A 13,596-nucleotide genomic window follows, 5' to 3' on the forward strand; every position below is an offset into this window, starting at 1 on the left:
TGAAGAGCACTATACGTTTGTACATGGAAATTATTAGCATTTCAACACAGCCAAACGAAGCAGATATGAGTAATTTCATCCACAATCAGTATATAAGAAAAGACCTCGAAATTGCTTTCTCCTTTACAAATCATATTTGTAGTTTGTTTGCAAGCAGCATGTTTTACACTATGTGATCAAAAGTATCCAGGCACCTGGTTGAAAATTACTTATAAGTTGGTGCCGCCCTCAATCGGTAACGCTGGAATTCGGTTTGGCCCACCCTTATCCTTGATGACAGATTCCACTCCCGCACGCATACATTCAATCAGGTGCTGGAAGGTTTCTTGGGGAATGCCAGCCCGTTCTGCACTGAGGAGTGGTACTGATGTCGATCGGTGAGGCTTGGAACGAAGTCGGCGTTCCAAAACATTTCAAAGGGGTTCTATAGGATTCCGGTCACGACTATGTGAAGACCAGTCCATTACAGGGATGTTATTGTGGTGTAACAACTCCGCAACACCCGTGCATTATGAACAGGTGCTAGATTGTGTTGAAAGATGCAATCGCCATCCCCCCCCCTAAAAAATGGTTCAAATGGCTGTGAGCACTATGCGACTTCAATTCTGAGGTCATCAGTCACCTAGAACTTAGAACTAATTAAACCTAACTAACCTAAGGACATCACACACATCCATGCTGGAGGTAGGATTCGAACCTGCGACCGTAGCGGTCGCTCGGCTCCAGACTGTAGCGCCTAGAACCGCACGGCCACTCTGGCCGGCTCGCCGTCCCCAAATTGCTCTTCAACAGTGGGAAGCAAGAACGTGTTTAAAACATTTATGTAGGCCTGTGCTATGATAGTGCCACGCAAAACAACAAGGGGTGCAAGCCCCCTCCATGAAAACCACGACAACACCATAACACCACCGATTCCGAATTTTACTGTTGGCACTACACACGCTGGCAGGTGACGTTCACCTGGAATTTGCCATACCCATACACTGCCATCGGATCACCACATTGTGAACGGTGATTCGTCACTCCACACAACGTTTTTCCACTGTTCCATCGTCCCATGTTTACGCTCTTTACACCAAGCGAGGCGTTGTGTGGCATTTACCGGCGTAATGTGTGGCTTATGAGCAGCCGCACGACCATGAAATCCAAGTTTTCTCATCTCCCAATAACTGTCATAGTACTTGCAGTGGATCCTTATGCAGTTTGGAATTCCTGTGTGACGGTATGGATAGATGTCTGCTCATAAGCCATTACGGCCCTCTTCACTGTCGACGGTCTCTGTCAGTCAAGAGACGAGGTCGGCCTGTACACTTTTGTGCTGTACGTGTTCCTTCACATGCCCACTTCACTATCACATCGGAACCCGTGGACCAGGCATGTTGAGGAGTGTGGAAATCTCGCGTACAAATGTATGATACAAGTGACACCCAATCAACTGTAAGTGCAGAACAGGGAATCAGTGATCATAAGGCCGTCGGAGCATCCCTGAATATGGAAGTTAATAGGAATATAAAAAAAGGGAGGAAGGTTTATCTGTGTAGCAGGAGTAATAGAAGGCAGATTTCAGACTACCTAACAGATCAAAACGAAAATTTCTGTTCCGACACTGACAATGTTGAGTGTTTACGGAAAAAGTTCAAGGCAATCGTAAAACGCGTTTTAGACAGGTACGTGCCGAGTAAAACTGTGAGGGACGGGAAAAACCCACTGTGGTTCAACAACAAAGTTAGGAAACTACTGCGAAAGCAAAGGGAGCTTCACTCCAAGTTTAAACGCAGCCAAAACCTCTCAGACAAACAGAAGCTAAACGATGTCAAAGTTAGAGTAAGGAGGGCTATGCGTGAAGCGTTCAGTGAATTCGAAAGTAAAATTATATGTACCGACTTGACAGAAAATCCTAGGAAGTTCTGGTCTTACGTTAAATCAGTAAGTGGCTCGAAACAGCATATCCAGACACTCCGGGATGATGATGGCATTGAAACAGAGAACGACACGCGTAAAACTAAAATACTAAACATCTTTTACCAAATCTGTTTCACAGAGGAAGACCGCACTGCAGTTCCTTCTCTAAATCCTCGCACAAACGAAAAAAATAGCTGACATCGAAATAAGTGTCCAAGGAATAGAAAAGCATCTGCAATCACTCGAGGAAAGTCCACTGGACCTGACGGGATACCAGTTCGATTCTACACAGAGTACGCGAAAGAACTTGCCCCTTTCTAACAGCCGTGTACCGCAAGTCTCTAGAGGAACGGAAGGTTCCAAATGATTGGAAAAGAGCACAGGTAGTCCCAGTCTGCAAGAAGGGTCGTCAAGCAGATGCGCAAAACAATAGACCTATATCTCTGACGTCGATCTGTTGTAGAATGTTAGAACATATTTTTGCTCGAGTATCCTGTCGTTTTTGGAAACCCAGAATCTACTAAAATATCTGGGAGTATGCGTGCGGAACGATTTGAAGTGGAATGATCATATAAAATTAATTGTTGGTATTGCTCATCAGTGTGGGATCCGTACCAGATCGGGTTGACGGAGGAGATAGAGAAGATCCAAAGAAGAGCGGCGCGTTTCGTCACAGCGTTATTTGGTAAACGTGACAGCGTTACGGAGATGTTTAGCAAACTCAAGTGGCAGACTCTGCAAGAAGGCGCTCTGCATCGCGGTGTAGCTTGCTCGCCAGGTTTCGAGAGGGTGCGTTTCTGGGTGAGGTATCGAATATATTGCTTCCCCCTACTTATACCTCCCGAGGAGATCACGAATGTAAAATTAGAGAGATTCGAGCGCGCTCGGAGGCTTTCAGACACTCGTTCTTCCCGCGAACCATACGCGACTGGAACAGTAAAGGGAGGCAATGACAGTGGCACGTAAAGTGCCCTCCGCCATACACCGTTGGGTGGCTTGCGGAGTATAAATGTAGATGTAGTTGTAGATTCGAAGTCCGTGAGTTCCGCGGAGAGCTCCATTCTGCTGTCTCACGATGTCTAGTGAGTACTGAGGTAGCTGATGTGGATTACGTGGCAGTAGGTAGCAGCACAAGGCACCTAATGTGAAAAATGTATGTTTTTGGGGGTGTCCGGATGTTTTTGATCACATAGTGTATTTTTCGTGTAAGAAGAAGCGCCTGCTACTACTTGATGGAATATGTCAGCTGTAGGATTGTGGATTATCGAGAATGATGGTGATCTTTCCATAGCGTTATTACTAGCATTGCTTGAGGTCCTGTGGCTGTCATGCAAATATAGAATTGATCAGATATGGACAGCCGCGCTAAACGTAGAAGCTCAACGGTCTCACATTACTAGCGCCCGAGAGGACAGTCATATTTTTCACTGGCCATCCAAGATCGTACAACCATGTCACGTACATTTAATCAGAAATGGGCCTGTTTTTAGCATGATAAGTATCCATAAAGACAGTGCTATATGTGGGGCATTACTAACTTTCCACATAGTAGTCATGCTTGCGGCTGATCTTGACGCAGCAGAGGAGGAATGCTGACAGTGAAGTCTACACTGAAAGTACTGGACAAAGTAACAACAACGTTTTTTCAAACGAGTCCAGTCCTGCATACAACAACACAAAAGAATGATCACATATTTGGTACTGGTTTTTTTGTAAGAGGTAAAAACATCTTATTATGGACTTCCAGGCGAAATCACACACATAGTGCAGCCTCAGAAACAGAGGAAAAGTTTTTATCTATGGTCGTATATGTGCTGATGCCCCAAATGTAGAAAAGAATGAAGAAGAAAAGGATGCTTTTTATAAGTTAGATGAAGTATTCACTAAATGTCCGATAGGGTACTGTAAGATAGTATTTGGAGATGTACATGCTAAAATAGGAAAATACAGCCTATATGATAACACAAATGACAATTGGATCAGACTTAAACATTTTGATTCTTCAAGAAATGTGGTAGGGAGCAGTACACTTTTACCGCCAAAGATATACATAAAATCACTTGGAAATCTCCAGATGAAAATACTTTTAACGAAATTCATCATATCCTAATAAATGCAAGACATCTGTCCAAACTAACGGATGTTAGAACGTGAGAGTGTCGAGGAAATGTAGAAGAACAAGCTGCCAATATAGGTCTAGGAAAAGCAGATTGGGCTATAAACAATGGCTGGTTTTCAGAATGAGAATTTCACTCTGCAGCGGAGTGTGCGCTGATATGAAACTTCCTGGCAAATTAAAACTGTGTGCCCGACCGAGACTCGAACTTGGGACCTTTGCCTTTCGCGGGCAAGTGCTATACCAACTAAGCTACCGAAGCACGACTCACGCCCGGTACTCACAGCTTTACTTCTGCCACTATCTCGTCTCCTACCTTCAAACTTTACAGAAGCTCTCCTGCGAACCTTGCAGAACTAGCACTCCTGAAAGAAAGGATACTGCGGAGACATGGCTTAGCCACAGCCTGGGGATTGTTTCCAGAATGAGATTTTCACTCTGCAGCGGAGTGTGCGCTGATATGAAACTTCCTGGCAGATTAAAACTGTGTGCCTGACCGAGACTCGAACTCGGGACCTTTGCCTTTCGTGGCCAAGCGCTCTACCAACTGAGCTACAGAAACACGACTCACGGCCGGTACTCACAGCTTTACTTCTGCCAGTATCTCGTCTCATACCTTCCAAACTTTACAGAAGCTCTCCTGCGAACCTCGCAGAACTAGCACTCCTGAAAGAAAGGATACTGCGGAGACATGGCTTAGCCACAGCCTGGGGATTGTTTCCAGAATGAGATTTTCACTCTGCAGCGGAGTGTGCGCTGATATGAAACTTCCTGGCAGATTAAAACTGTGTGCCCGACCGAGACTCGAACTCGGGACCTTTGCCTTTCGCGCGCAAGCGCTCTACCAACTGAGCTACCGAAGCACGACTCACGCCCGGTACTCACAGCTTTACTTCTGCCAGTATCTCGTCTTCTACCTTCCAAACTTTACAGAAGCTCTCCTGCGAACCTTGCAGAACTAGCACTCCTGAAAGAAAGGATACTGCGGAGACATGGCTTAGCCACAGCCTGGGGATTGTTTCCAGAATGAGATTTTCACTCTGCAGCGGAGTGTGCGCTGATATGAAACTTCCTGGCAGATTAAAACTGTGTGCCCGACCGAGACTCGAACTCGGGACCTTTGCCTTTTGCGGGCAAGCGCTCTACCAACTGAGCTACCGAAGCACGACTCACGCCCGGTACTCACAGCTTTACTTCTGCCAGTATCTCGTCTCTTACCTTCCAAACTTTACAGAAGCTCTCCTGCGAACTTTGCAGAACTAGCACTCCTGAAAGAAAGGATACTGCGGAGACAAGGCTTAGCCACAGCCTGGGGATTGTTTCCAGAATGAGATTTTCACTCTGCAGCGGAGTGTGCGCTGATGTGAAACTTCCTGGCAGATTAAAACTGTGTGCCCGACCGAGACTCGAACTCGGGACCTTTGCCTTTCGCGGGCAAGCGCTCTACCAACTGAGCTACCGAAGCACGACTCACGCCCGGTACTCACAGCTTTACTTCTGCCAGTATCTCGTCTCCTACCTTCCAAACTTTACAGAAGCTCTCCTGTGAACCTTGCAGAACTAGCACTCCTGAAAGAAAGGATACTGCGGAGACATGGCTTAGCCACAGCCTGGGGATTGTTTCCAGAATGAGATTTTCACTCTGCAGCGGAGTGGGCGCTGATATGAAACTTCCTGGCAGATTAAAACTGTGTGCCTGACCGAGACTCGAACTCGGGACCTTTGCCTTTCGTGGCCAAGCGCTCTACCAACTGAGCTACCGAAGCACGACTCACGACCGGTACTCACAGCTTTACTTCTGCCAGTATCTCGTCTCCTACCTTCCAAGCTTTACAGAAGCTCTCCTGCGAACCTTGCAGAACTAGCACTCCTGAAAGAAAGGATACTGCGGAGGCATGGCTTAGCCACAGCCTGGGGATTGTTTCCAGAATGAGATTTTCACTCTGCAGCGGAGTGTGCGCTGATATGAAACTTCCTGGCGTAGAACACTTGCCCGCGAGAGGCAAAGGTCCCGAGTTCGAGTCTCGGTCGGGCACACAGTTTTAATCTACCAGGAAGTTTCATATCAGCGCACACTCCGCTGCAGAGTGAAAATCTCATTCTGGAAACAATCCCCAGGCTGTGGCTAAGCCATGTCTCCGCAGTATCCTTTCTTTCAGGAGTGCTAGTTCTGCAAGGTTTGCAGGAGAGCTTCTGTAAAGTTTGGAAGGTAGGAGACGAGATACTGGCAGAAGTAAAGCTGTGAGTACCGGGCGTGAGTCGTGCTTCGGTAGCTCAGTTGGTAGAGCGCTTGCCCGCGAAAGGCAAAGGTCCCGAGTTCGAGTCTCGGTCGGGCACACAGTTTGAATCTGCCAGGAAGTTTCAATGGCTGGTTTGTTGAAGAGAGCACACTAGACAAAGGAATTAAAAATGAAACATGCAGGAGAATGCTTCAAGTAAATCATACCCAGCGAACTGTAGATTATTTTAGAAGAGCAAAAAGAGTAGAAAAGAGCCTGAAGAAAAGGAAAAAGAGAGAGCATGAAAGAAAGGAACTGGAATAATTGGAATAGCTGAAAGGGGTAAATGAAGTGAGAGTTTTTATCAGAAGTTAAATAAGAGCCGGAAAGATTTCCAACCACGGACGAATTTATGTAGACACACAGATGGAAGTCTGGAGTAGTGATGAAGGAATATGTAGAAGATGGGATTATCACTCTGACGAACTGTTAAATGATGGTACAGCAGAGAACCAGAGAATCTTATCCTCTGTAAATTGGAGGAACTCATAAAAAGAGAAACTAGTACCAACCACTGAGGAAGTGGAGGCAGCCATCAAGAAGCTGAAATACAATAAGGCCTCATAAATGGAGCTAATACAAGCAGAACTCATTAAAAATGCAGTAAAGTAATTTATCAAACATTTCCATAGGCTTGTAGTTAAGGGTTGTATAGATGAAAATATCCCTGACGTTTGGAACATAGGTATCACACGTCCAGTACATATGAAAGGCGATATTATGGTGTGCAATAACTACAGGGGAATTTGCCTGTTATCTAAAGTAAAAAATTTTTCTCCATAATCCTTTTTAATAGGCTTCCTTCCCATGCTGAATATGCTGTTGGTGACTTTAGATGTGGGTTTCGTCAGGGGATATCTACTGTTGATAATGTGTTCACAATACGGCAAATATTAGAAAAATACTGATAAAGAATTTTAGGTTGATACAGATCACCTCTTTATAGAAGAATTAGAAGTTGATGCACATCACTTCTTTATAGACTTCAGATCGCCTTACGACAGTATTCGTCTCCGTCCATCCTGATTTAGGTTTTCCGTGATTTCCCTAAATCGTTTCAGGCAAATGCCGGGATGGTTCCTTTGAAAGGGCACGGCCGATTTCCTTCCCCATCCTTCCCTAACCCGAGCTTGCGCTCCGTCTCTAATGACCTCGTTGTCGACGGGACGTTACACACCACTCACCTAACCTAACGACAGTATTGATAGAAGATAAGTGTTTACAGCAATGGAAGAGTTAAACATTCCTAATAAATAAATTTCCTTAGTGAAAACTACTATGTAAAGTACCCGGAATCAAATTAAAATTCGGAATACATTATCAAGTGCTGTGACCACAACAACTGCAGCAAGAAATGGAGACGAATTATCCATCCTTACGTTTATTATAGCCTTGTAAAAAGTTATAAGGGATGCGAGCATCAATGCAAGATGAACTATCCTGTATAAACAAGTTCTGGTGTCGGGTTATGCAGATGATATTGATATAACTGCAAGAATGCAAAGAATAATGACAGAAACTTTTACAAGTCTTTAAAGAACTACTAGAAAGATGAACCTACAGATAAATGAAGGGAAAATTAAGTATATGCCTGTAACTAATAAAGATGATCGAAATAATCCCCCATCTTCAGTAATTGGTTCATTTAAGTTTGATGTCATGCGTAATTTAACTTCCCTTGGATCAGAAGTAAACTACAAGAACAATGTTAATTCTGAAATCCAAAAATGAATATTATCTGCCAACAAGTGCTACCATGGCCTCAGAAACTATTTGAAATCTAAGTTGCCATTCAGGAAAATTAAAGATGTTGTTGTGGTTTGATGCAGGCCTTGTTGCTACCCTATCCTGTGCAAGCTTCTTCATCTCGAAGTACCTACTACAACCTACATCGTCCTGAATCTGCTTAGTAAATTATAGATATCATGTTTAAAGTTTAGTATGGTCGGTGCTAAAGTATGATGCTGAACCATGGATATTAACAAAATTGAATGGAAGGCAAATAGGTATATTTTAAAGAAAGATCTTGAGACAAATTGGGGGCCAGTGGAAGAAAGTGGTGCCAGGAGGAGGAGATTCCTATGAATTAAACAGAGTGTAAATTTTAAGTTGACAAACCAGAACAACTCGAAAAATAAGCTTCACACAAAAAAAAGTGTAGAATCCAGAGCTGATTGTTTTCGAGGGGGACATATGCTGGTGCTAAAATTAGCCTGCCACCTCAGCCCCCTGGGGGTGGGGCGGGTGGAAACTTTAAAATTTCAAATGGGAACCCCCATTTTTATTGCAGAATCATATTCTACATAAGAAACTACGTACATTTTGTCGTAAGCATTTGTTTTTATTCTTGGTAGTTGGCGCTGTAATTCAAGAAAATCCATTTTCTCATTTTTGTGTGTAAAATGGTGACGGATAGGTAAAACATACTTATTTACTTCATAAATTTTGATTCACTAAAACTAAAACTCTCCTTCTCTTCCCATAGGGTGGGGTTTGAAAGAGAGGAATTAGAGTTTCACAAATGTTGACCCAAATATTAATTTTTCCCGCAGATTCGGATAAGTTTTGTTTGTAATACTCTAAATCCTTTCTCTCAAACCCCACCCTATGGGGAGAGAGGGAGAGTTTTAGTTTTAGCGAATCAAAATTTACGAAGTAAATAAGTAGTTTTTGTTTATCCGTAACCATTTTCCACGCACAAATGAGAACATGGATTTTCTTGAATTACAGCACCAAGTACCAAGAATAAAAACAAATGTATAAGACTAAATTTACGCAGTTTTTTATGTAGAATCTGATTCTACAATAAAAATGGGGTTTCCCATTTGAAATTTTAAAGTTGCCTCCAACCCCACTCCCATGGGGCTGGGGTGGCGGGCTAATTTTAGCACCAGCAGATGTCCCTCTCTAAAACAATCAACTTTGGATTCTACACATTTTTTCGTGTGAAGCTTATTTTTCGAGTTGTTCTGGTTTGTCTACTTAAAATTTACACCCTGTATAATCAGTGTACCGAACCAGATATTATCATCTACATTCAGATTAAAAAGGTGAAATGGGAAGTTCATGTACTGAGAGCAAACTACCAAATTATTTTGAAGACATTCAGCAGAATGCCTGGAGGGACCAGCAGTATAGGAAGAGCAAAGTTAAGATGGGAGAAAGATGTCAACGGGGACATAAGAAAAACTGGAATTCAAAATTTGATGAGTTCACCACTAAACAGGAAGGAATGGAATAATCCTCTGCAGAAGGCTCACAAAGGGGTGTTTCGTCAATGATGATGATGATGATGATAATGATGATGAAGTGTACGCAATAGGATCACCTCTGGTTCACAAAGTAAATAATTTGTACAGTAGACACTGTATTTCTGACATGTTTGGCCAGTGGCTGTTCCATATCTCCAAGGTCTTCGTGTCGTTACCTTTCAATAACATAACACAAGACGGCGTGTTGTCTGTGCTGCCCTGACCTACATTCATACAGGTAGTGTTCAGTTGTTGGTCTGGCCAGCACTTCTCTACATCTCTCATATTGGTTACCAAAACACTATCACGCCACCACTTAACTGCCACGATGATTTACGAAATTTAGCACAGAACTGAAGCAGCAGGGCATGACGTATCCTTAACTGTCCTCCAAACTCCCTTCGATTCAGTAACTAGTCAAGTTTAGAACTTTTGATACCCGCAGACATGGCAGCACTATGCACTAAATTTCACACACTGTACAGTCCCATATCACCTAAAAATCTAATTACGTTTTATACATACTGCTCTGTATAGCACAATAAGTAAAATTTCATTATTTTATATCCTTCCTTGTGCTGGAATATTAATGGCCAGAGGTGTATTTTCAGATATTGTACAGATAGCAGTACTGTGCTTGTGAGGTTGTCCAGACATATTTCGGCGCAGATTTATCGAAACTGTCATGAACGTCACAGTACAAAGCCAAGGGACGCAGTATTTGATATCTTTTACAGCCTGATATTCCTCAGTAAGACATCATTGATGCCATGTGAAGTGATTCTTACATTATAAATGAACTGGGAGTCAGTGTAGTGTTTAATGCGAACGTCTAAGTAACTAATTAGATATTCTTCTCTGTTATATGAACAACTGGAAGGTAGCTTTTAACGATGTGCATCTATTCGAGCAAGTACACTTTATACGCATGTTCCATTCATACCTGTTTTCTCTTCAACATTGTAAGACGTCGTGGTCTCCTGACCTTCATTGCTTACATATTCTGCACTCACAATCATATTCTGCACATCAAAACGCTTCATTCGAACCCAAACTCGATAAGATAAAGTCAATGTTGTATGAATTCATGTAAGCGATATGCAAATAACTAGTAAATCACAAATGCGCTCCGAGATTGAAATACTCAATGCTGGCGTACACACACACATTCAAGACACGACGGTCGCAAGGGATTTTAGTTCGGGAGATGCAAATCGCACGCTGGGGGCCGATCCCTTCAGAGGACGACTCAGCCTATCTATGTCGGCCGGTGACCGCCCATAGAGCAGACAGCGTTTGCCCAAGTGAAAGGAAGAACTATCCCATGTTCGGCTTAAAAGCAAATTCCGCAACATTGTGTGGGAGCACCCAGCCTACGCAGTCTTTACAAACAGAGCATGCAGTTTCAGAGATTTTCACAGGGAGACAGCAAACGCCAAACGCTGATGCTACAGATTTCCGGATTGGTCACCTTAAACGAAACGTCATCCTCCCGTTTTAGAAGAGCAATGCTGATTGGCAGACGATATTTCTGACGCCTTGAACTGAAGGAGTAATGGAAGACACCGAAAGATATACCCCTTCACATCTGGCGTGGAGAGAGGCCGTTCTGTTGTCGCTCTTGGAGTGAGAACACGTAACGAGAGCATGTGCGCTCTTACGTGTACTCAAAGAGAGAGGAACAGGTCTCTCCTCAGTACTTCACTGTGAGGGCACTTCTGTCGAGAACGAATCGGAGTGCGACTCTATATTGAGTCCTTGCGATTAAGCATTGTTCACTGTGTTGGCCGCCACACTCATTGTTCGGTGTGAGCGGGCAGAGTTATAGTAAAACGCCTGCGAGCGAAATTTTGAGTGGCATCGCGGTGGACGTTATCTGACCGGTGTACCAAGCCAATACTTAGACTAGGGGCGAATAGGAGTCCTTGACTTCATCAAGGCGTAGGGAGACTTTGATTGGTGAAGGTCAATCCAGATAGAACGAGAGTTATCATTTGTCAGCAGCGAGCGGCGCAGACAGCAGTCATCGCAGCTTACAGTATTATGCGCTACAGCTCTTGCTAGCCCTATATTTCCTCCACAACAGTACACTTCACTGCATTTCACACACAACAGCCTCGACCGTACCTAGCAACATTCTAACGGATAATTATTCAAGTTGAGTAGGCGCAGCTCTCAGCCATTCTGCCAAGTCAATAAAAATCTTAAACTTTGTATAGAAATTTCATTAGCGAATCCTATCCTTGTGCGGTAACTTCACATTCCGAAAAGAACCCGGCAATAACTTGTTCAGTTCATAACTAAAGGTGCCATTGTGATTTCTCAGAATTTTTGCAAAATAAATAATAATTTTCATTAGTTTCATGTTTTTCTTACACTAAATAGCACTACTGCAGTACCCAAGTACCCCACTAGATACGTAAGAAATTTTGTGAATTTTTGTGTCATTTCCTTACAGTGGACGACTCCAGAAGATATTTATTGCTGAAAGATTTTCAGGTATTTCTCTTTAGAACGTTAGTAGCGTCTGCCTGACTTCTGTAGTAGTGTGGGGGTGGAAATTGCATCTTGCAGGACCCACAGGGTAAAGGGTACATCTCAGATTAATCCGTTGCGCAGAATGACAAATGTTTCAAATGGCTCTGAGTACTATGGGACTTAACATCTGAGGTCTTAAGTCACCTAGAACTTAGAACTACTTAAACCTAACGAAGCTCAGGACATCACACACATCCATGCCCGAGGCAGTATTCGAACCTGCGACCGTAGCGGTCGCGCGGTTCCAGACTGAAGCGCCTAGAACCGCTCGGCCAGAACGGCCGGCTGCAGAATGACAATAGCACCCTCACGCTCACAACATCAATGATTCATATTATTCCGTACACCTCAGTGTCTTGTGGCATATGCTGTAGGTGTACAGGGGGTAGGCAAAAATATAGAAACACCACAAATGCAACACATTATGATGCCTAATACAGAGTAGAAAATTCGTTAACATTCAAAACAGGTACCATTCGTATCGGAAGGGATAAATAAAGGCCCTATAAGGTTTTCAAAGAAATCGTATACTATTCTTCCTGCAAAATAGTGGAAAGATCAATAGAAGATGACCGAGCGAGGTGGCGCAGTGGTTAGACACTGGACTCGCATTCGGGAGGACGACGGTTCAATCCCGCATCCGGCCATCCTGATTTAGGTTTTCCGTGATTTCCCTAAATCACTCCAGGCAAATGCCGGGATGGTTCCTCTGAATGGGCACGGCCGCCTTCCTTCCCCATTCTTCCCTCACCCGATGAGACCAATGACCACGCTGTCTGGTCTCCTTCCCCAAAAACAACCAACAACAACAACAATAGAAGATGATGGATATCGGCCACGCAACCTTCTCTCCAATGTATGCCACAGAGGTTCAATATTATTGAGATTTGGTGATTGGTGGACAGGGGATGTGAGAGTTCACTCTGATATTTCCAAACCAGTCTTGGAACTGTGTGAACGGGGCCGCTCTCGTCATGGGGCACAGCTTCACCAATTGACAACAGAAACTGTACTATAAGATGGTCCCGATCAGGCATAATGGTTACATAGACCTTGACAGTAATGTGACTATGCAGAGTAAGCATTGGGCCCATGGAATACCACGATGAGGCTGTAACAAATCACCACCGAAACCACTCCGTGTTTCACTCTAGGGACGTAAGCGGTGTGAAACCAGACTCATACCACCAAATAACTTCCTTCTATTGATCTATAGTCAAAGTTTTATGGCCTCGGCATCGCGTTTTCCTGCTTCGGGTATTTGCATCACTGTTGAGTGGTTGTGAAATTGCAGCTCGTCCTGAAGTTCCCTGGTTATGGAACTACCTTTGTATTGTTTTGGTTAGATAGTGTTTGCGTGTGTGAAATTAAGCTCTGCATTGAATTTTGCAACTGCCATCCTCATGCTCATTTTACGAAGGTTTGAAGCTCCTCTTTTGGTTCTTTCGTGTTCGTGATTTAAAAACTGATTTTCAAAACAACCCAGTCATTCTCATATTTTTCTTCACAA

At 43.7% G+C, this 13,596-nt stretch overlaps 3 non-coding genes across 3 annotated transcripts; 1 reads left to right on the forward strand and 2 right to left on the reverse strand.

Moving 5' to 3' along the window:
* Positions 1–5,108: 5,108 nt before the first annotated feature.
* On the reverse strand, positions 5,109–5,183 carry Trnal-caa (transfer RNA leucine (anticodon CAA)). Its single transcript has one exon. It is a non-coding gene; the product is annotated as a tRNA-Leu (tRNA).
* Positions 5,184–5,409: 226 nt separating this feature from the next.
* Trnas-cga (transfer RNA serine (anticodon CGA)) lies at positions 5,410–5,484 on the reverse strand. The gene has a single exon. It is a non-coding gene; the product is annotated as a tRNA-Ser (tRNA).
* Positions 5,485–6,280: 796 nt separating this feature from the next.
* On the forward strand, positions 6,281–6,355 carry Trnas-cga (transfer RNA serine (anticodon CGA)). Its single transcript has one exon. It is a non-coding gene; the product is annotated as a tRNA-Ser (tRNA).
* Positions 6,356–13,596: the final 7,241 nt, after the last annotated feature.

This window comes from Schistocerca cancellata, chromosome 8 (genome assembly GCF_023864275.1).
Source record: "Schistocerca cancellata isolate TAMUIC-IGC-003103 chromosome 8, iqSchCanc2.1, whole genome shotgun sequence".
NCBI lineage: Eukaryota > Metazoa > Arthropoda > Insecta > Orthoptera > Acrididae > Schistocerca > Schistocerca cancellata.